Source organism: Pogona vitticeps, chromosome 1 (genome assembly GCF_051106095.1).
Source record: "Pogona vitticeps strain Pit_001003342236 chromosome 1, PviZW2.1, whole genome shotgun sequence".
Lineage (NCBI taxonomy): Eukaryota > Metazoa > Chordata > Lepidosauria > Squamata > Agamidae > Pogona > Pogona vitticeps.
Window position 1 is genome coordinate 116,425,019 of NC_135783.1, and position 22,067 is coordinate 116,447,085.

Sequence of the window (22,067 nt, forward strand, 5' to 3'; positions counted from 1 at the left end):
GATGGAGATATGATGTTTCTTGTTATCTTATCCAGATGTAGAAAAAAAACCACCAGAAATAAAAATTTTAAAAAACCAAAAAAAAATTGTTGTGCTACCTTAAAGACTGTTATATTTCAATGTGAGTTTTCATGGATACAATCCCTTCTTCAGACGTAATGTGGATGTATCCCATGAAACCTTACACAACAGTCAGTCAGTTAGCTGGCTAGCTAGCTATATAACAGGTGACTTAGGAAATTATCTATTTTTTTAAAGTTCTATGTTGTTCTTGTTTTTTTTATTTTTCTTTGTGCTTGGATGTGCCTGCACAGATGAACACAACTACTTTGAAAACTACTCTTGTTACCTTAATTGTGCTGGAGGTCACTGGGGTCAAACGAGAGATACATAACTTGTATCAATCAGACTTCTTTTGCATTTGGTATCATCATCTTTGCAAAGCATTTGCAAAGCACTCTAAGTCTGCATTAACATGCTCTCTCTCTCTCCCCTCCCCCCACTGCCAGCAGCATAGATAAGTCACGTCTTTTCCTCCAAAGAACCTGCTGCCTAAAAACGAGACACGCAAGGCAAGACAAATGATACCCGTTTCAGAGTGAATGTAAAGATTTCTGATTAGAGGGGCACACTTGCAATTAAATATCCCACTAGCATTTCAATGCCAGAGCTGGAATAAGATCCAATATGAATGCCATCATCAGCATAGCGGCAGCTGGCACTATAAATGCCTCTCTAACCATTATTGACCCTGGGCCAGTGCTTTTCTGCCACATTATCTGGGTTCTTCTCTGCTATTTTGGAAGTATCCTAAGAGCTCTTAGAGATGACAAAGAACCAAGGACGTAAATGTCTGTATGAGTACACCAAGATGTTTTTAGCAGTGGTGTTGTGTTGGGGGGGGGCATGGGGCAGTTGCCCCGGGTGCAAAATTCTTAGGGGCATGGAGACTGGAAGAGCTTAGTGGCCTGAGATGATCTCCTCCCATCTCTTTCTCTGCCCGTTTCACTCTCTTTCCTCACCCCACCACCTCGTGGTGGGCAAGAAAAGATGCAGGAAGGCGCTGTGCATTGTTTTGAAGAAGAATCACTACTCCTGAAGCTTCCAGAAATGGCAATTATCCTTTTTCCATCCAATCTTTTTCTCTGCAGTAGGGTAACCAAAGAGCACACAAATGGCCACAGGGCACATGTGGTTTTTGGGCTTCACATTTCCTGCCACTACTCTACATGTTTCAAATGCACTGAGCCAATTCACATACTACTAAGACATCAGTACACTATCATACAAAAACAAATCATCTAGCACTACCTATGAAACTTGCTAATGCTTGGGAAAGTAGAGCAAATATAGTTGTATCTAAAGGGATCCTAACGCTTTTGGCTGAGACCTCGTAGGCTTCCATCTGAGCCCCCACAGCCTCACTATCATGTGCATGCCATGAGAACAGAAGCCTCTCTCCAATCATTTCAAACTCACTATTAAAAATGATGAAGCTTTAATAGCTGGTGTAATCGTGTGTGCTGCCTCATCCACAGCAGTTTCCTTCTCCAAAATTAATGGCTCGTAAGGGTCCTGTGAATGGATGTAAAAGAGTAATTATGAGCTGAAGGAAAGCAACTTGCATATCTAAAGATGAAAGGAAAACCTCCTTAAGATTGAGGCTGGGGTAGAAGGGGCAAAGGGGTTGCTAGATGATGCAGAATAATCCGCTTGATTTGATTCTCTGCTTTTCCCCTTCAGCCAAGCATACATGAATGGGTGTTAAAAATGAATGAGTCGGGAATGGTTGTGTGTCAAATATGCAAATAAAAACAAATCCAGTGAGGTAGCAGATCGGCTGATCTTGTTGAGATGCTTGGCAGCAACTGCTATTCAGCAATTAAATATTAAACAGGGCAGAAAATTTAGCTCATCATCAGTTTCTATATTTAAGGAATGACATATGATTCCAACCACAGGAAAAAAAGAAGTTCAGCCCATCTTCTGGTACAAGAAACATCTGACCATGTCTTTTCTTGAACTCCTGCACCAACAGCTGAGGTCTAAATCATTGTCCATTTCTCATTTTTCTGATCTGTTTGGTTTTGTCTCTGCAATGTAATTTTTTTTCCAAGGTACTGCTAGCCCATACCTGGTACGATCAAATTTGTAATACAAAGGAAATTATCTTTTTTTCCCCACGAGTTAGGTGTGTGGAGCCAGGGATGGGAAGTTCAATTCTCCACTATGCCTCCTAGGAGAAAAGCTAGCTTGTGTAGCCTTGGGTAAGTTGAAAAGTCTCAAAGCAATCCCAAGAGAAGGGAATAACAGACCATTTTCTGAGTACTCCCTTCCTAGAAAACCCTGGAAGAGAGTCATCGTAAGTTGATTATCAACTTAATGGCATGTCATTATTCTTATTATTTTTATATATCTTTTTCCAATCAGTCTGGTACAGGGTAACAAAAGGAGCCATATTCTCTAGCGCTTACTCTGCCCAGAGTCATGGGCAGGAGCTTGCCATTAAAAAGGATGCTGTGTCCTCCACCTCCATGACAGAGAAAGTCTATACTTTCCAGAAGAAGAAAAAGGAAAATAAATACCCTGTTTCCCCAAAAATAAGACCTAACCTGAAAATAAGCCCTCGTATGATTTTTCAGGATGCTCGTAATATAAGCTCTACCCCAAAATATAAGCCCCAGTTAAGTGAAACCTTGCCCTCCACCCTTGTGCAGCAACCAGAAGAAGATGACGTGACTGTATTTGAATCAATGTAGATTGTTGTACATAAAAAATAAAAACATCCCCTGAAAATGAGCCCTAGTGCGGTGTTTTTTTGGGGAGCAAAAATTAATATAAGACCCTGTCTTATTTTCGGGGGGGGGGGAATGGTAGACGCAGGAAGGGTTAACTCTAATGCTTGGTTTCAAGGGGCAAAGTCCCATTTGCTCCCTCCTAGTTATGGTCCTGCCTGTTAGAGATGACAAGGAATTCAGTGGACATTCTACCACGAGGAAAGGATTCCTTCTCTGCTCGGCTGGTGCTGTAGTTAGGTATGGAAGACATGAAGTCTCCGTGTGCGAAAAAGAAAAAGAAAAGAAAGACTGTCATGTTTCTCAGTGCTTTTGGTTTGTGCCAACTCAAAGGTCAGTGTGTTTTTGCTGAAGGCACAAAACAGATCATTGAGTTGCAGCCAGCTTTTCTATTTTCAAAAACAGATTGTCCATTGCTTCTTAGTCCTAGTGTTCATTGTGTGATTCTTACATACCTGTATTCCATCTGCAGTCGTGAGGCTGAATTTAGCTGCCGACCTCATCATTTCAATACTTGGTCAGTGTTTTGGACTTTCCTTTTTCTTCCCCCAACTGTCCGTTTCGGGATCGGGCCTGCTCAGATGTCTTGGCAATAAAATCTGTACCGCTAGGCTCCTCTGTGGCCAGGACAAAGCCCAGAAATGGACATTTTTCAGATACCTGAAAGCAAGTGAATAAGATACTTGCAATATTGTATTTGATATTTGGGATAGTTCTTGAGGGGGGGCAGTGTTAAGGCCCCTGATGTAAAAATTGGTGCTCCTAGAGGCATTCAGAAACAGAAATTAACCAATTTTTGTTTTAAAAATGGTATGGAAGGACTCTTAGTGCAGTCCCTACTCACTCTGCCCTGAGACCAGTTACTGATATATAATAAAATATAATTAGAACTGATATAATAAGAACTGGGGAACCTGCTTGGAACAGAAATGTGCAGATTTGTGTTTTTGGATTACAACAACCAAAATTCTCCAGCAGTGTGGGCCAGGGAGTTTCTTTGTGCAAAAACATAAATTTGCACACTTCCAGCTTCAGATCAGAACCTTGGGTAAGAACTCCACAAAGTCCTATTCCATTGTCTCATTGTTGGCATGTTAAGATGACTTTGGATTCATCTGGAGAACTGGGGATTCATCTGGATTAATCTGGATTCATCTGGAGAACTTTGGATTCATTCTGGCGAACTGAACACCTTGTCCAGGTCTATGGTGTTTTGCTTGCTTCTAATAAGGGTATTGCTCAACTAGTTTATCACCAAATGAAGAATGTTGCCATGATCAGTGTATGTATTCATCACTAACCGTTCTGTGAAAGCACATTTTAATAGAAGGAGCTGCTTTTCTAAAGATGAACAGTGTGAAGGAGGAGAGGGGATCATGAAGTCTGCATTCTGCTTTTTTTCACTATAGGGATATAGGGCAAAAAGAACTGACTCTTAATTTCATTCCAACACATTAAGAATGCTTAAACAAAGCCGAACTAAATTTGGAAGAGGAATTCACTGTTTGTTTGATTAATGTAATTAAACCAGTGGGGAATCTGTAATAATTTGACAATTTTTTGGAGGAGGCGCCAAGACTGAAATCCAGTCTTTAGTCTAATCAAGCCAAACCATAATTTTGAGTTGTGAAATTGTGAAATTATAATAATAAAAGATAACATACTGGGCACTGTGAGTTAGAAACATGCAAAATGACGATTCTTGTAAAATACAGCAAATGTTCAAATCTAAATGGTTACCTTGAACTTAAAGAATGTGGATAATTTGAAAGACATGTTGGGATATCTTATTTTATCAAATTTTATCATTTGTAAGAGTTGAACTAGATAGGATCTGACACTTTTTTTTTTAAAAAGGTATAGTTTGGGAGAGAGCAAATTAAATAAAGACTTGATGTTGAGGAGAGAAGGGTTTCATCCTTCTACCCTAGTTTTCTTATTAAAATCAGATGCTCAAATAAGAAGTTTTTTTCCACACTAAACAACTGGAATGAGGTTATTAGGATAGCAGCATGGAAAGGAATACTTCTACTGAGATTGTGATCTTAATCTAATCTTCTCTCCTTCCTATTACCCTGAATACCTTAAAGATCTGTGATTTTCATCTATGTGGGCAGCCCCTCCACCAATGCAAATTACACCTATTCCACATGGAATCACTATATCGAAGTCATCATCTTGTGCTAAGTCTCAGCTAGGCTTATCCTTGGACAGGAGACATGTCATCTGCCACCTGGGCCATGGTGAGTACTTCTCCAGCATAGGATAACTGGCCAGAGCTCACATTCTGGCATGGCCCCTGAAAACCCAATTGGAAGCATTGGGTCAGTGGAAAGTCCCTGCTACTGCATGCAAGCTCACATCTGCACAAGGAGGGGAAAAGAAAAGTCTACAGATCATTTATACAGAGTTGTTTGTCTTCCTCCTATATGAGCAATGGCCTTGTTCAAAGCATTTCATGTTAAGTGTCAAGACGAAGAATCCCGAACTAGAACGGGATTGGGAAAAGTTTGTTTGTGTGCTGCAGACACCTTCCAGGGAAGTTTTGGCTCCATTCCTCCCACATACAGATGCCCAGCTAAATTCTACTAACATTACTTGTAGTGCCTTCTTTTTCTGATCCAATGTTGTGTTTACCATCAGCCAGAATGGTTCCACCAGGTTTTCACTCATACCTTGAGAGCAAGAAAATTATCATTTCAGATGAAACAGTTCTGTACGCATTGCTGTCTTCATACTGCCTGCAAGCAATAACACACTCCATTAGACTTTCATTTCCCACCCTAGCAAAGAATGAATAGCCCATATTTTGCACTACTTAACTGTAGGATCAAGACTCTTTGGTAATAACAGATCCTGTTTTCTCAAGCATGTTGACTCCAACTAATTTTTTAAAAAACGTTTTGCTATCTCCAGATCCATTTATAATTCCATACATTTCCAGGACGATATTATGAAGGAGGAAAGTTCAGTTGTGCTCCATACTCCCAAGCAAGTATTGCTGTGATTGCACTCTAAGCAATTGTGCAGATCACAATGAGAGAAATTCATAAAAGTCTGGGTTGATTAAGCCATAAATTCTGTCCTTGAGCATGATTGTCGGATCACTTCAAAGAAATCTAGATGGTATCACATTTGAAAAATTAAATCTAAAGTAACACAGGAACAGAGCTTCCATTCAGAATAACAGAACCAAAAAGAAAAAAATCATAGCCCTTTTCCAGTGTAACTCTGGGTTATCATAAAAAGCTTGGTATTCAAAGTGGCTGTGTTAGTCTGTTTCAGGATGTATAGTAGAAATGAAACACAAAAATTTTGTGGCACCTTTAAGACTAACAACTTTATTCCAATGTGAGGTTGTGTGTTTTTTTTCAGTGTGATTCCTTTGTTTCTGTTTTGTTTTGTGATTTAAATACATTTCTGAGGAGGCAAGTGTTATTGAACTCTAATAGGGCTTTCAGGGTAAGTAAGGGTATTTATTTCATTTATTTATTTTATTTATATCCCACCTATCTGGTCTTACGGCCAGAGAGTAAGTATTTAAGGAGTGGCTTTACCAGTTCCACACCCTGAGTGAACTTTCATGGCTGAGTGGGAATTCAGACTCAGGTCTCCTGGGTCCCAGTCCATCACTCTCTCCACTACAGCACACTGGGTATCACATTGGGTATATAGACATAGGGAAACTATCTTCCATAAATATCCTCAAGCATGATCTGCAATTTAGCTACAACTACCTCTCTTCCCATCCATGGCCATGGGACTGAAACCTGTGATTCCACCCACACTAGGCCAAAAAAGAGGAAATTAATCACCAAAACGGAGTATTAGAACGGCACAGATTTGCCTAAAAACCATGTATTTATACATTTGCATTTAGAAATAGTCACAATAATCTAAACAGAAATCAGGGAATCTCACTGTAGTTGCAAAAACACCTTGTATGGCTGCTTAGTCTCAACTACCTACCTACTAGTTTGTGATGTACAAGTTCAAAGCCTACTCTCTCTTACTAGAGTTCATACTTTAAACTGAATTTGGACTGGATGCAACCTTTCAACTAGACAGCTATTTTCTGCAAGGTGAGTTACATTAGAATTATACCTTTCTCACAGCCATTGCTTGAGCCACGCTAAGAGCTTGGAGGTAAGTAGTTAACAAATAGCCCATAGCTTGGAATTGATCCCCTCTTCCAAAACCAAGTATAAGTAAGCTTCATTATTATTGTAATTTAAGAAAAACTGTCCTTTTCAAGTGTTATTCATCATGCTTTACACAACACACAAACAGGGGCGTGCCTACTCTATGACCCTCATCGTTTTCCACAAACAGAAAGCTGTGGGTCTAAAAAAAGGTTTGTTTATTGTTCACATGGAAACTCTCTATGGACATTCAGGATTCCTCCTTGTAGGCATGAATTAAAAAATGAATCACCAAATTCATTCAAAAGGTATTAATTTGTCATTTTTATTTGTACAATGCAATGCCCCCCAATGAATCATGAATCAATTTTTTTAACAATTTTTGATTTGTCAATTTGTTTGGCTATAAAATGGCCCCCAAGGCACCCAGAGACGCTAAATTTGCAGGGAAGCCTCCACTGACTCTCCTCTACAATCCCTCTGTGTTTGGTGAAGATAGGATTTCAGATGTCTGTGTTATACAACCACAAGTTGTATAACTTGTGGTTGTATTACGCAGGACCTCCCAAGAAAGTAACTCCCAGGCACATAGTGACACCAAAATCACAGAGGAGCTTCTACTGACTCTCCTCTACAATCCCTCCAAGTTTAGTGAAGATCGGGTTTCCCCAAGCCAGCTACTAAAGGGTACTTTCCCGAGGGGACATCCATCCAGTTTGTTGGTGCATAACATGGATGTCTGAAACCCAATCTTCCCCAACCTTGTAGATCTCATAGAGGAGAATCAGGGGAAGCTTCCATGCAAATATGGTGTCTCTAGGTGCTTTGGGGGACATTTTATAGGGTTTTAAATTAAAAAACAAATTGACAAATCCTGGCATTGCATGATGTTCATCCTGGAACTATGGTTTCAAATCAGTTCAAGTATGTAACAAAAGATGTGCCCATGGTTGAACCTTTGCCCCTATTGTTCAACTTTATCTCTGTTCACATGTTCTCCAGGTCCATATCTGGATGCGGTGTTGCCAGATTCGATACATGAATACTGCAGTTAGCTTCACCAAACATCATTTTGGAGGATCAAATGGTTTCCAAGGCCACAAGCCTTATATTTTATGCAAACTCATTAGCCTATTTGCACCATAAATTAAATGATAATATTTTAATTAAATTGCTTCCTTGTCACTAATTCTGACACTCTATATGCTTTATGACATGCTCATCTGTGCATTTTAAATATATATCTCTAGATATAATTAAATACCAGTCTTTAATTGAGCTGTTTTATCTATATAAATCTTGTGGGTGCATGTTTATGCCAGCAGTAATCCTTTCTAGAAATTTATCTATGTGCACACTTTATATGAAAGAATAATGCTTATAGGAATTTCAAAATGATTGTATCACTATTCTTCCTCTGGTGGTCGAACAGCTGCAGATTTATAGGAATATTATTTTATTGCCAAGGTGTGAACCATGATATATTTGTTTTGAGATACATCGCTTGAAGCAGCAAAGTTTTAAATAATGGGAGATTTATTATGTGTGTAGTATATTCCAGTTCTTCCCTGGTGGTAGCAAATCTATCATTCCCCCACTCTTCTTCTTTAATCCTTATAGCCCGTCTCTGAGAGAGATGTATTAATTTTTTTTAAAAAAAAATTAGCAATACCTTCAAAATCCCCCATTCAGCCTCTTTTCTTTCTTTCTTTCTTTCTTTCTTTCTTTCTTTCTTTCTTTCTTTCTTTCTTTCTTTCTTTCTTTCTTTCTTTCTTTCTTTCTTTCTTTCTTTCTTTTTCTTTCTTTCTTTCTTTCTTTCTTCCTGAAGCAGGACAGTTCCCGCTGATTCGACTCCATCCACATTGAGGAAGGCCTGTCTCTTGCAATGACATGAAGGTGGACAATTCTGAAAGCACAAGTGGACAACAGACTACAAGGTGCTAAACCAAAAGGTTTATAAAATCACCTCAGAGTTTCAATGGCAGCTTTGGGGTGTCAGCCAGACATAAAGAAATCTGGAAGTGTTAAAACACTCTTGTACCAGCAAGCATGAGATTTGACCATACACAGACTCAAGAGAGAACAAGCGCTGTTTATTTTCGAATGGCCATTCGGGTCCCCCAGGCACGAAGGACCCCGATCAAACAATGCAAAGAACTTTTATTACTTCTAACCACAAGGAAATAAGGTTACAAAAAATATCTATTGGCAGACAATTAGGTAAGGGGGTTTGACTATAGAGTCTTCTACCTATCGGAGTTCAAGAGGGGCTGGTTTTTCTAAGTATTACTCTTGAGCGGTTCCCCCGCCCTGGGTTATTCTAATTTTGATAACAAGCCGTTACTTTTCAAGAGGAAATGAAATACACAGGATATCTGTGGTTTGGCCGATATTAACCACAAACTCAGCCATCTGTGCTATAAAACGTTGATCGATGCTCCAGACCTGTATACGAAGAATAACAGGATATTCCGTGGTTTTTACAGAAGCAGGTGTTTCAAAAGAAAGATAAGGAAGTTCCCAACCCAACTGACACAAAGAAATTCATTTTCTGTTAATTTTTAGAGGAATTGGGGTCTGGGGTCTTTGTGAAGCATACTATAATATTATCAGCTCACAGGGGAGCACAGTATCTTGAACATCCCAGTTGAATCCCTTGAGTCTCCTAATAGAGTCACTGTCAAGGAATTGTGAAGAGCCACTAACAGTCAGCATGAGAACTAGATGGTCCAATGGCCTGCCTTTATATAGAACAACTTTATATCTTCAAGAAAGCCCATCTCAGTTCAATAGTGCTTCCCAAAAAGTGGAGGTTAGGGTTGTTGTCTGATCTTGTTTCATGTTAATATAGGAATACGTCTCACTAATCCAATAGGCCTTACTTCCAAGTCATTGTGCATTGGACTGAAAGTGCAACCCTATGTATGTTAGATCCAACACATTACCTTCAGTGGTCCTTATGTTCAGATGACTCTGCATAGACACACTATTGCTGCTGCTGCTGCTGTTAACTGGAGCTCTCAAGGACTGAGTCTGGGATCTTAAACAAAAAAGGTATTCCGTCATGGAGTCTTGGCCACCTTCTTTTGTTAGCAGCATGCTAAGGGTATTATTCTGCTTATAACTGCATTGCAGTACTCTTAAGAGTTTCATGGTCTAGGATTCCACCCACACACCCAATGTTTTCTATTTCTCTTATCAGTGTTTACATGTCCACAGTCAAGTGTTACCTTGTTAGGAAAGAGACCCTTTATGAGTCAATGTTTTACACCGACCTTGCTTTCACTGTGATGGCTTTGTCAGAGACTTCGCTGATTGTCTTGCACTGACTTTTAGCATGCTGCAGTTCAAATTTCACCTCAACAGCACAATGTACATTTTCAAGGTTGGATTTTTTTATATATATCTGGTGCTAGGGCAGACTTCTTTTGCCCTTAAGGGAACTCTGCATCTAAAACCAGAGGTGTATGCCTCGTGTAGTTTGGTCATGGTTGAGGATCTGCTCACAGGAGAGCCTGTTATTTGCTTCCAGTTCTACTCTGCTTGTTCCTTTATAATTAAAAAAATGTTTAAAAGTATCCTATCGTCTCAACTCCAATGGCAACCCAACTCAATAGCATTGCCTCTCAAATTCTTCATCACTTGGGGAAGCAGGAGAAAATGTAACGAAGCAGCCCTCGACTCAGCCAACGTGGAAGGTCCAGTTCTCTAACCAAGAAAGCTGTGGGGATGGCCAAAGATGTCTAGTGCAAAGCAAAAGAGAAGACACTTCTCTTCCAACAGTTCAGAAGCGAACTGCACTAGCTGTTGATTTTGATGTTGTCACCCACTTTATCTGAAACTAACCAAGGAGGATGGAAGTGAGGTACAGACAATTCTGTCCTCCAGCAGCGAGAAAGCCAGAGGGGTGATTCTGCTAACCTCCCAGCATCAGCTGCTTGAAGCCACTGCCTCACTCTTTCCTAATGGTCGAGCCGGCCCTGGAAGACAGATTTTGGCAGCCTGATCTGTTTTATTGTGAATCCACATCCATCAAAGCTAAATCCATCTCTCATTTTTGTCAGACAGAAATAGAAGCACAACTGCATATGGCGGAACACTTCCTTAATAATGAGGCATGAACACAGCTGCTCAGACAGATGCATTGCTCTGTCCTCTGCTAAATCAATAAGGCCTTATTATGCATGAATTATTAATACTTTTTATTGATCCTCATTGTTTATGCACCATGAAGTGAGTGAGCCTCTTATCCCAGCAAAGTAAAACACAGCCTCATCTTATAGGCTAATTTTAAATGCAAATCCAGGGCGTAGGTACCAAAGTCAATACAAAACTTTTTGTTGTTCTCAGTGAGGGATATTGCAAATGAAAACAATCAGCCCGGCAGGGAGAGGCAATAAAATTTGCTGCCTTCTAGGATCTGTTCCAGTTGTCTAATTTACTGTTTAGTGGTGGGAATTTTTCTTTATCATTTATTTTTCTTCACACACACGCGCGCGCGCACACACACACACACACACACACACACACACACACACACACACACACACACATGGAACATGTAAATCTGCAAAGATCCTGCTGATTCCCCAGTTCAAATAGCTGGACTGACTGTATCTCAGGACTGGTTCCCTGGAGCCTCACTGGGCCCACTGATAATTTGCTCTTACAAGTAGAACAAGTTCATAGCCATTTGCTGTGGTGCTGTGAATTAAACCACTGAAGCCTCTCTACTGCAAGGTCAGAAGACATGCACTCGTAAGATCGAATCCACGCGTTGGAGTGAGCCCCCATCGCTTGTCCCAGCTCCCGCCAACCTAGCGGTTCGAAAGCATGCAAAAATGCAAGTAGATAAATAGGTACCACCTTGGTGGGAAGGTAAACAACTTTCCATGTCTGGTCATGCTGGCCACGTGACCACGGAGGATTGTCTGTGGACAAATGCTAGCTCTATGGGTTGGAAATGGAGATGAGCACTGCCACCTAGATTTGGACACGACTGGACAAATTGTCAAAGGCAGTGGTTCTTAACCTTTGTTACTCGGATGCTTTTGAACTGCAACTCCCAGAAACTCCCAGCCAGCACAGTTGGTGGTGAAGGCTTCTGGGAGTTGCAGTCCAAAACTCCTGAGTAGCCCAAGGTTAAGAACCAGTGGTCAAGGGGAACCTTTACCTTTACAGTACCTCCATCAAGTGTGCCATATAAATGTGTCAGCTATGGGATTCCCTTCCCTCTGGCCACAAAATAAGCAGTTAATTTGTTATCCACTAGGCTTTTGTCAGTCTTCTTTCTTTTCTTTTATCACACAACAATGTGTACTGTAATGAAGGTTTTTAAAAATTGGCATGGGCATTGATACGCATACCATGGTGCAAGAAAGAAAGAAAGAAAGAAAGAAAGAAAGAAAGAAAGAAAGAAAGAAAGAAAGAAAGAAAGAAAGAAAGAAAGAAAGAAAGAAAAAGAAAAATGAGATATTCTCTTTCAAACAATGCAGGCTACAAATACTGTTTTTTCCTCTGTGATTGTTCTTCTTTATTTCAGATACACAGATCCAACTAGATGATAGTTTTAGCATATCTTTGAAAAGTTGCTCCTTCCAATGGTGAAAAATGTCTATTTGTCAGAGAACATAATTTCCCTCATTTATGTATCTTACGTTTACCTTGTTTACCTGGAAGGTAAACCCGGGTTTAATTTGCAGCTCTGGTTGCTGAGGCATCTATCTTTGAGAGAATTCTGATGTGAGAGAAGAAACAATATATTAATCTAGGGAATGCACATTCCCCTTAATGTCCAGTTTCATTGCTCAAGTTCCATTTTCTTGTTCAGTTCCGTTTTATTGTTTAGAACCATAGGTCATTACAAAGCAAAAACAAAAAAAAGAAAGAGAAATCAAAATTGCAGATAGAAAGGGAAGTACAGATAAAGATATGATAGTAGAAATAACTCAAATCTAAGGCTGGCAATTAAATCCTAAATATGTTCTAAATAGCCAAATAAAAAACAAAATTCACTCCAGCAGAATGCAAAAGACTGATAAACAAATATCTTTGACTTTTACCTTACTTTAACTTCTACCATTAAGACAACGTCACTGTTTATTTTTTTATTTTTTTATTAGTTTGTCATAAATATATCCAGCTGGTCATCCAGTGAAAACATGAGCACATTCTTACTGTGATTGGGTTCTTGTTTGATCATAGGCAATTCCTCCCCTTTTAATAAAGTTATCACAGAAGACAGAGTAATAATTGACAAAGGTTTAATGTCTCTTAACAGAGTAGCATGAACAACAACATCAATGGGTCCAACGGGACCTGTAACCATGGATGTTTCAGTCTATAAATCCTTCAGCTCAGGCACTGGTAATGAGGCCTTCAACATGGGGACATTCAAAATTTCTTCTGATTGGTAGGTTTCTGTAGTGGTTAACTCCTCACCGTGCAGATAGTCCCACAAGAGTGTCGAGACCAGTCGCCTTCAGATGGTATTGAACCAGTAGGGATTGGATCCGGTTGCACCACCTACTTTCAAGGACCTTTCCCTCTTGGGTAGATGTACATGGTCCATTCTAGAGGTTCAACCTTACCCAACAGTACCTCTACAGCCATACCTTCCCTCACTTTAGGGTTTGGTCTTCCTGACTTGCCCTCTGCATCTATCTTTATGGGAAAGGAAAATACTGAGGGCCCCTCGGCACCTCGTAGGGGCCCCTTCCCTGACACCTTCTCTCTCATATCTGGTTTTTCCCACTCTTCTGATCCCCAACTTTTCTTCTCCCTTTTTATATGCCCCCAATCTCTCCTCCTCCTCCTCCTCCTCCATTGTCAAGAAGCCCTCTGCTATTGGCTGCTCTTTTTCTGACTCTGCATTCCACTCTGTACTTCTTCAAACTTCCCACTTTCTCCTTCTAAGGTCATAAATTGGACCATTGAGGGCAATAAAGTCAGGTCCATGATAATCCCTTCTGACTTAAGAGGAGTGAGGGGATGCCTCACTTCTAAGTCCAGCCACTTTCATTGGTTCCTCCTCACATTTATTGAAATGCAAAAAACAAACAAACAAACCACAATCCCCCCCCCAAAAAAAACCAAACAAACCAAATAAAACTGTCATCTGACAATTGACCGACTGGATCTATTTTTAACAGATTGATAGATGTTCTGATACCTTGTGTCAAATATCTGTTTAAACAAATAAGTCTAATTGATTTCAGCGGATCTACTCAACTTCAGACTAAAACAGGATATGGCCCATTAAATGAAACCTGGTTATTGTTCATTCCTCCCTCAAACAAAACAATTTTAAATAGGTTGGCCAGAATCCTATTGGTGTTCACACAAGGTGTGTGTAACTTACTTCACCTAATGTTTCTGATTGATGAAGTACTGGAACACATCTTTGTTGAGCAGGTGGGCACATGATACACAGTTTACACAAACACCAGCATGTTTCTGGCTGTCACCTGTCTATTTATCTGTCTATTACATTTTTATCTGACCTTTTGGCTAAGAAAGATTATTGCCAATAAATTAAGCAATAAAAATACTAAGAGCTCCCAAATAATCAATTAGTATCAGAACTGTTTCTTCTTTCCTTTGTGACAGTCCTTTGCTCTAATCAAATACAGTGGTGCCTCGCATAACGTTTTTAATTGGTTCCAAAAAAAAACACCTTATGTGAAAAAAACTTTATGCGAAACACCATTTCCCATAGGAATGCATTGGAAACCGGTTAATCCGTTCCAATAGGCACGGATTGCCGTCCTTAAGCGAAAAAACCCATAGGAAACATTGTTAAACGATACAATGTATCCTCCATTGGAATGTATTGTAGCTGACTCAATAGGTTTCAATGGCTTTGCGAAGTCAATTTTTGCAAAATTAAGTGTGTCATAAAAGGGTCAAAAATGGTTTTAAATGCTTGGATTAGCTTCTGCACCCTCTAAAACGGATGCAAAAGTTAATTTGGCTTTGATCTGACTTTTCGTTAATTAATGGTGAATTTTTTTCCCCCAACTTTTGGCAGCTGTCAAAATCTGACAGCTCCATTATTTCCTATGGGGGAAGAAAAAATTCACAAAAAATTAATGAAGACTCAGCAACTGTTCTAAATTCTTGGGTTCGTTAGAGGACCCCCTAAGTTGTGTGCAAACCTGATTTGGCTTTGATCTGAACTTTCGTTAATTTTTTGTAAATTGTTTTCTCCCCCATAGGAAAGCATGGAGCTGTCAGATTTTGACAGGTCCATTGGTTCCTATGGGCCAAAAAACAAAAATTCACAAAAAATTAACGAAAAGTCAGATCAAAGCCAAATCAGGTTTGCACATGTCTTAAGGGGTCCTCTAACGAATCCAAGCATTTAGAACAATTTTTGACCCTTCTAAGACACTTTTTTAATTGAAAAAAAACATCGTTAAGTGAAGCAGGGGACCTAAAACAAAAAACGTTAAGCGAAGCATGGTCCCAAAAACGCTATGCGAAAATCGCCCAAAGGGAAAAACGTTATACGAAACACAATCTGACTCTGAAAAAATAAACGTTAAGCAAAAAAAACGTTAAACGAAGCAAACGTTATGCGAGGCACCACTGTAGATGTTTTCTGGAGCAGTGAGTGAAAACAATATCTAAGAGCAAAAAATACTATTTCTCACACAAGCCTTGCTGAATGCTAATAACATTGTGCACAGATTTCAGTGAAACTGAGGCCAGAGTGACATATTAGAGGCAGCCCAACTGGAATAGGGAAATTCTTAATAAATGGGAACCCCGGTGTGTCACAGCATGAGTTTTTCTTACCTCTGGAATCACACCTTTAGTTAATTTTGTTTGGTGGCTGGTCTTCAGGATTTAAGCATGGGTTTCCTTTCAAGTCTGATTCCACAAACAAGGAAAGACTGCCTCAGTCACCCCTCTGCAACATTAACATGCTTTCAGCTGTAATTATGGGCTGTCTCTAATGTCTATTTCTGGCCTTCTTTGAAAGCTTAGTGATGCATTGGAGAGGAGACTTTGACTGAAGCTTTGTATAACTTATTGAGAATGCTATAAATCTCATCCACCATTTCACCTCGGCTGCTCAGCCTGGGGATCTTCTGTATTCTTTAAAGATTGCAGCCCAAAGCCTTTGGTGAGCAAATCCCTAAAATACTGTATATGGCATTTTCTGCATTCGCACACAACTCAAAGAAGACAGATTAGTTAAGAATGATGGGGATGTCCAGAAGTAGTAGTCTTGGAATTTTCCTATGATTCTCATGTCTCTTTAATCTTTTCTGCTCTATAAGCAATAATTTCCCCATCCAAAATTTCATCCACATGGAAAACAAAACAAAACCAGATTTCTTAAAAGATTAAAATAGTGTACAACCGAGTAGCTGTTGTTTTAACCATTTTATAGGATTCGGTTTTCTTCTAGCAAATGTAGTCTTGTCATTAATAGGCACTATCTTGATTTTCTTTCTCTGATGCTATTAGAGATTTTCTCTTTCTAATAACATTGTGCTCAGCATTTGTGTGGCCCACTATGTTGGGTCTGATGTGCTTACTCCTGAGTAGGTGAAGAAAAGCATTAAGCATTCAGTTTTAAGACTCTGCTGCAGGCATGACCTTTATGTGCAGATAGTAACTGCCTTCTTAAACAAGGAGGCAGTACCTCATGTGCACTGTGTGTGTGAAACTCCAGCAAATGCCAACAAAGCAAACAGGCAATCCCATGTCAGTAGCTATGCTGCCTGGGGGATTCTGGGGTTCTATGAGTTCTCGTAATCCACAAAAATAAAATTTCCCATCTCTGGTTAAACCAAGACTCTTAGAAAACGCACTACATTTCCAAGTTATTCCATGCTTTCCAGCCTTATGAAGATGACATGAACTAGGTGGCAACCTTTAATCCATGCCAACAGAAGTAAATGTAGCCTTGTACATTGTCAGTATAGCTCAGAAACCACTTAAATGAATTCATTGGGCAAAGAAGACATTGAGATCAGGTACTATGGGCCCTCCTACAAGTGCCATACAGCACTGAGCTGGGTTGACCGGCATGGCTGGTTTTGTTCTCTTGGAAGTATAGTCATTGTCATATGCTGCATCTGATCACAGCACAAAGGAAGACACGGAACTGAAGAGACTGAAATGGAGGCACATGGTTTAGTGGTAGAATTTTTGACTGGGATTTGGGAAGGCACAGAACCTCTCTGGGTAGGTTTGAACAACTGTGTCTTTCCAGAGCCAGCCCAGAGCTTGCCTTCTGCCTGAGGCAAAGGACAAGATGACCGCCTCACAGACACTCTTGCTCCATGTACACAATCTTATCTGATTAGTACCTGAAATCTCCTTTCAAGATTGATAGTTGGGCAGTGTCTTCCATGGCACCTGAGGGCTGCACAGGAACTGAAGAGGCAGAGAACAGGCCACCGGGCATATGTTGTTGTTATGTTCCAATACATTGCCTCCAACTTATTATTATCCCATGAACGGCTAACAGACCTACTCAGCTTGTTGTAAACTCAAGGCTGTGATTTTCTTGATGGATTCAATCCATCTCATATTTGGTCTTCCTCCCCCCCCCCCCCCGCTGCCTTCAACCTTCCCCAGCATTATAGTCTTTTCCAAAGAATCTTGCCTTCTCATGATGCGCCCAAAATGTGACAGCCTCAGCATTGCCATTTTTGCCTCCAGAGATATAGTTCAGTCTTAATTTGATTATGTCCCACTTGTTTGTCTGTCTGGCAGTCCAGGGTAAAAGTTATCCTTCTCTCTACATGACAGTTACTGAAAAACTGTGTTTAGGGTTGTGACCCTAATTCTGTCACCTTTTAGTCTGGCTTCTAACCTATACAATTTTAAGCGATTCTTCTATCATCCATTTAGCTTTTTCTTCTCTTTTAACTACAAAAACTGTCTTTTTTGCATTCTTCCCTAATAATTTATTTGGTTTCAATCCACAGTTCTTCTGGTTCTCAGTCAACTGAGTTTACTAATGAAAATCAGTTTCTTATGTAGACTTCAGATTCATCGGAAATGTTGTTTAAATTATATTTTGGCACTAGGATTATTTTTGTCTGATGGACATTATTTGGTCACCCCATAACTGCCTGCACTGCATTTTGCCTCAGTATTAGAGCCACTATGTTTCTTCTGAGCTTGTCATTTCCAGAGTAAAATACTTTGTAATAAAATGTAGTTTTAACATTCCATTTCTTGCTTTATAGGTTCCAGTTTACCTTGATTCATTCTTCTCATGCCCCATGTTCCAATTTTGTGGGTTGTGTAGCATTGGACTTTCCTTTCACCTCTGTGCATATTAGCCACTAGACATCCTTTCAGTTTTAATTTAGCTGTGTCATTAGTGACGATGCTATTTGTACTTGCCTTTTGCTCTTTCCCAGTAGTTGATTGAGTGATTTCCAATCAGGGAGTCTCATCTTCCAGCACTATGTCTAGTTTTATTTTGGACTGTTTCATCATAGGATTTTCAAAGTAAGAAAGTTGGTTTACCATTGCCTTCTTATACACAGTACTGACAAAACTTAGCTTGCTGCCATTACCTGTGAAACATCTTCCACCAGCAGCACCTTCATCTAGTCCTGCTGCCCAGTAGTTGCCTTCCAGAAGTTTCTCCACCTTCATCACCATTGGAACTATCCATTTTCACCTGCTGATGTGGCCATTACTCCTGAAGAGGGTGGGTGCATCTTAGTCTGGTGTCTCAGCTGTAAACATTCCACTTTGGGTGCCCCTGTTAGGAGTCCAGGCTTGTAATGGAGTCTGGCCTCCTGATGGCATTGCTCTTGGCTTTTCTGACACATTCAAACCACCTCACCACATTAAAGTGTGCATTCAAGAAGGGTGGTGGTGTATGTAACCTTATCTCTTCCATGTCCTTCAGCATCTGCCTCATTTAATCTAATGGCAGGGCCAGTATGTACCAGCACAGCTTATTTGTGTGTAATGTATTTTATTTTACCCTATATTTCCACCAAGGAATTCGGGGCCTTGAACATGGATGGCCTCACATTTTATCTTCACAACAACCCTGACAGACAGAGAGTGAGTGGCCCAAGGACCTCCAGTGAGCTTTCAGGCTAAGTAAGTATTTGAATTTGAGATTCAATAGTCTTCAAATCAATGGATCATAGTTTGTGTCAGGGTCAACTGCTGGTCCTGACATCAGCAGGGTGGTGAAATTGTTCTGGATTCTATTCCAGACTTTTCAGGAGCCATTTGATATTGCGGCCACCAATCTCCACTGGCTTGTTCCTGGCACTAGTTCAAGGAAGGGTAGGATACAACATGAGAAAGCCTTCAAATCCCTCATGCCTGATGCTGGTTAACAACCATGAATTGTGGCCATGTATACCACGAAAGGCCAAATGTGTTTGCCCACCGGTTCAGGTTCAGGCGCAAACCAATCCAAATGCCATCTTGCAACGCTGCCTGTCTGTCAGGTGAGGCTGCAGAGAAGTTGCTTTGTGCATCCCTATGCTGTTCTTTTCATTTCAGACTGGATGGGTAAGAATTTAACCCCTCTCGGCAATCAGTGCAAAGACGACAAGCTTCTGACTTCCTTGAGCTGCCAAGTGATTATAGCTCTATAAGCAGCAAAAAAATCTTGCATTAATCATTCACATTTGAGACCTCCCTCTTGCCACACTGGCAAGGCTCCCTTTCCCACAGAGTTATTACTCAGAGCAATCCATCCCACTTGTTGTCATAGTTAAACATTAATTCGCAGAAATAATGAAAAGATGGAAATTCAGCGTCAATTGCGGCACCAATAAAGGCCTGTGAATCACCCAAATGTTAGTATGCGACATTCATGCAGATCTCAACATTGCAACCATTGTGACAAACACTGCAAAACAAAAGACTTAATGGAACAATGCATTCTCAGTGAGCTGTTTAATAAGAAATAATGGCCCATTGTTAACTGGTACGATAGGCCCACAGATGGATGGACGGACAGACAGACAGACAGATCTGAACACAACATTATGCATATGACAAATTGAGATAAACAGCTGTTATTCCCCAGATCCCATCACATAATCATAGACTCTCCGAGCTAATCTACCCACACAGCTGATCACAGGATAAGACATCCCCTTGACTGGACTATTTTGGTCCACAGATGTGACAGTGACTGATTGCTGCTTTATATATTACAAAGAATGCTACACAGAGAAAACTAGTGTATCGAACCAAAGCTAAGCTATACAGTATAAGTCCTTTTCCATCATGTATTTTGCTTCATGAAAACTTGTCCATGGGGAGAAATGACACATAGGGCTACCCACCTTCAATCCCAATTCTTAAAGTTCAGAAACATTCTTAGTGGCTGGAATCCAGTAATAAGTTGCAACTAGAGCAGGTGCATTGGATCAGTGGGGATTGGGTGAGTCAACTCCTCCATAAATGCCACTGATTCAGTGGGTCTATGTAATTGCTTGTAGGGGCCCCAAGCAGTCTCAATTTCCCTTCCTCCATATTTGAATTCATGACAGGACGCATAGAGTGCTCAACAACAGATGGGTTTATTAATTTGGCCAAGGGTGTAACAGAAACTTCAGTAGGCAACTCAGGTCATTTAGATTCAGCACCTAACTCAGTTCTCTCAATCCTAATCTGTTTTGGTCCTAGTTCAGTGGGGCTATCCCCTGTTCCTCCATGACTTGGAGCACCCTTCAAAGGTAAGATAAACAGAGTGGGCCACAACATGGATGGTTCATAGACAAACTTACCCAGCCCTTGTTATAGCTTTTCTCATGCTCTTCATTCTTCTCCGCCAACTGTAGCCTTTGTGGGGTTCTCTTCTGATGGCCAGACCAGAGTGATGGAAACTCAGGAAGGATCCTCTTCTCCTTATGCTCTCTCTACTCCTTTGGAGTCACTCTTGCTACGTATGCTTTCCCCAGAATCATGGTTTCCTCAGAGGCTTGGCATTCTACAGCCACTCTGTCTCAGCCTTGAAGACTTTCAGATGAATGAGCTTCCTGGTTCAAAGGTCTTCCTGCTCCATGGTCTCCCAGTCTGCCTTTGTGTCTTTCTCCTGAAAGTCTTCCACCTCTGCCTCGCCAACTTTCCAATCCAGTTCTTTCCTGGAGTTTTTCCATCTGCCCTCCTCCTTTCCCCCTCTCTTCTCTCTCCCCCCCTTTATCTCTTCCCCATCACCTCTAAGGAACGGTCTTCCTTTCCTTGAATCTTCCCTACATCCCCTGTCCCTATTCTTCCCCCTCTTTGAGGTCTGACCTTGTGCCTCCATGTCCACAGATGAGCTCAAGGTGGGGAAACCTCTTAGGGGCTGTGAGAGACATAGTGGCCCACCATGAGCTATTCTCATTGTAATACTCACAGTCTACTCTAGTTGAAGCATGCCACTGGATTTCAGCCAATGCATGTTCTGTTGATCATGCAGACTATTAGCTGGGATGTACCAAACTTCACTCCTGTGAAAAGAAATGCACGGCTGCTGCTGCCCTGGAAGTGTGAGGACTGCACTAAGGGTCAAACCAGATGTGGGAAATATGCATTTCCTATATCCATCTGTCCTCCCACCCTGTGATTCAGCAGTTGGACTTGCAAATTACACCCATGTTTACTTTCCAATGACTTATCACTGAACAGGTGCATGCTGGAATGCAAGACAGAGAGGTAAGAAAATCTTAGATAAACAGGATTCCCCACTTAAGGGAGTACTACTTTGAAATGCAAGCTAAGGCTGTCACCTGGTTTGGCTCTAAATCCCAACACTGGCACACAGGGAAGCCATCCTGCACTGAAACTGGGACATACATTCACATACTCTTGACAGCGGGGGTGGCAATGAGATAGAAGAGAAGGCGGTGGAATAGGTTCTAAAGTCTCCTGCTTCTGGCTCTGCTTGCAAGTGGTTAAAACTAATTTGGAACTCATATTGAGTGGGGGAAGAACATCTAAGTTGCACAGAACGCTTAGTTTTTAAATAGATTTCCTTTCTTGGTAGAATGAAAGGCACTGCAGTATTTCCTCCACCCCCATTTGAAGTGGTGGAAGAAAAAGCAGCAAGACCGCAATACTTACCAGTCTGTTATAAAGAAGAGTTATGCCTGGGTGAAGAGACCCATAATTCAAAAAATGGCAAGCTCTGTCA

At 40.7% G+C, this 22,067-nt stretch overlaps 1 long non-coding RNA gene across 2 annotated transcripts; it reads right to left on the reverse strand.

Annotated features, from left to right (window-relative positions):
- Positions 1-265: 265 nt before the first annotated feature.
- LOC140707571 (uncharacterized) lies at positions 266-8,887 on the reverse strand. 2 transcript variants are annotated; one of them, XR_013542035.1, is made up of 3 exons: positions 8,610-8,887; positions 5,389-5,536; positions 266-3,455 (listed from the first exon to the last, which is right to left on the reverse strand). It is a non-coding gene; the product is annotated as an uncharacterized LOC140707571 (long non-coding RNA). The 2 variants fall into 2 exon arrangements; XR_012087722.2 differs by having other exon boundaries at positions 5,471-5,536; positions 8,610-8,880.
- Between the last annotated feature and the right edge of the window lie 13,180 nt (positions 8,888-22,067).